Genomic DNA, 2,426 nt, shown 5'->3' on the forward strand with positions numbered 1-2,426 from the left:
AAATATGTAAACTAACTTTAAGCAAGCAATTAAAACTAGAAGCAGTTCAGCTACGGCAGCATGGGGTCTAGCAGAAGCTAGAAAGCAAGATAAAATAGCCTACAAAGAGCCTGCTTTTGCAGCTAGAGTACATCTAGCATCTGAGCTGGCACATCTAAAAGTAGGTTAATTTTTCCTAAAGGATGCTGAAATCTGTTGTGCAGAGGACACAAGAGAAGGAGTTTCTGATCTCTTTTTTTTTGGTTTTGAATGGCAAGCTGGCTGCCAGAGGTGGGCCTCAGAGCAAAGTATGTCAAAATATCTTCCCGGTAAGAGTAGCAGCCATTTAAAGGAGGTTTGAATGTAACTGATCTACTTCTGGCAGCTTTTCCCAGCCAGCCAGCCTGCCTTTCATCAAACCCTGACTTTGACAGACACCTTGTGATAGCCATGAACATCTAACAGCTTGTGGTCAGGTTAAATGTGGGCTGATTAAATCAAAACTTTATGGTGGTGTACATCGGCTGCTGTCATACTTATGCTGAGTCCACCATCCCTTTGCTATGTGCCTGCTTGTGAGCTGGGAAGTTGGAAAATTGTCCTGCTTAGAAAAACTATTTTCTCACAATATCATTAATTGCCCATAGTGGATAAAAGCAGAAAGCAGGGAGCTGACTGAGATAAACCGGCTGGTCCAAGTGGTGGAATGCAGGTGGCATTATACAATGACAATTAGTTCAGCTGCCCAGATTTCTCCCACAGTCTAGTGCACTTCAGCGCACACTCCCATTTGGCAGCACAATCCCGGGCTCCCTTCTGGGCTGAATAAGCTGCTTCCGAGGTAGAACGTGGCTCTGTTTCTGCACAAATTACACGTAAAGCACCACTCCTGATAGGTAATACAGATGAGGCCGAGATAGGTTTGGGTCTTCGTGGTACACTGTCCTTCAAAGCTTTTGGCTGCTTTCAACTAAAATAAAAGAAACAACAAAGAACCCAACCCGAGCTCTCCCCAAACCAGGCGTTTTTCTTCTTAGAGCCAGAGCCTCTAGTGGCCCATGGAAGACCTTGGCCAAATGCCATGCAGTGTCCTAGGTCCTCTGCCTAGGTGAGGCAGAGGAAGGTGAGCCTGGGGTAGCATGGACACAAGCCATGCTGCACTGCACGACTCAGGGGCCAGCGATGCCTCCGGGGTGGAAAAGTACCCTTTTCACCGGGACCAGCCATGTTCCATGTCGTGCCAGGACTTGGGACAATCCTAGCTGGAAGCCATCCAGTTCCTTCGGATATCTCAACCAAGAGGCCCAGGCTACCTGCTACCCCTTTTCTACTCCTCTGAAAATGTCAGTCCATGTGCCAATAGCACCGGTATGAACGTGCAATGAGGAAAAGAGCAACCCTGTTAGGAATCTGTGTGATAACTTTCTCTAAGGAGCTGGGGGGTGTCAGTCTTTTCAATGCATATTGTCCTCTTCCTTTTTTTTTCTTTTTCTTTTTTTTTTCTGATCGTTGCCCTTTAAGCTGCTGTGCAGCCTCTTGAAAGACACTTCTCTCCCCATAGACTTTCGGAGCCATCAGAAAGACAGGGCATCACTTCCCGAATTGCAAGTAGAGCAACCAGGCAATTTCCAGCACCATGCCATCAGGGAGCGCACAGTCTCTTGGCAGCATTGGGATGGATGGATTATCAGGGATTTTTCCTCCTATATTTGAAGGAAACATGGAGGCATAAATTTTGGTTCCTCTTTTGTGCCACTGTTTTTGTACTGACCTCAGAATTAGGCTCACAGGTTAACTCTAGCTGGCTGCAGCAGAGTTATAAAGAAGAATTTGGTTATTCCCTCAAGAATTCTTCACAGCTCTCTTCATACTTTTTGCCCAAGTTGTAGAAAAAGGTGTGATTTTATTGAGTGTATGTATACAGCCTGCTGGTTCAACAGATGCAGCGTTCCACCCGGGGCGGACAGAGCAGCAGCCAGCTGAACCAGCACCAGCAAAGGCCCTGCTCAGCGATGTGGCGTCAAGGCGGGACGCCGAGCTCACACAGCAGCAGCGGGGGTGTGGGGACAGCCGTCTGCAGGCTGGCTGGTCTCTGTGCTCCTCTTGCTTGCTCCCTGCGTGTTACAGACCCCTGCACAGGCCCGATTACCACGTGAAGCTTCACCTGTGTGAGTCCCACTTTGCATGAATTTCAGCAGTTGCGTTGCAAAGCCCCGAGACTGCCAGGTGACATTCCCAGCCCGGGAGGACACAGCTCCGCAGGCTGCGGTGTTCCTCACAGACAAAGGAACAGATCGCCCTGGACACTCACAGCCGCCCAGCCCGGCTCGGGTCCCCACCGTCGTGATGGTCACGCTGAGAAGGTATGAGCCATGGGACCTGCATGCTGCAGACTGTCCGGTATCTGTGAGCAGTTTGCAGCTCGCAAACAGAACTGGAGGTTAAGG

The sequence above is a fragment of the Charadrius vociferus genome, unplaced genomic scaffold (genome assembly GCF_000708025.1).
Source record: "Charadrius vociferus isolate BGI_N301 unplaced genomic scaffold, ASM70802v2 scaffold49, whole genome shotgun sequence".
Classification (NCBI taxonomy): domain Eukaryota; kingdom Metazoa; phylum Chordata; class Aves; order Charadriiformes; family Charadriidae; genus Charadrius; species Charadrius vociferus.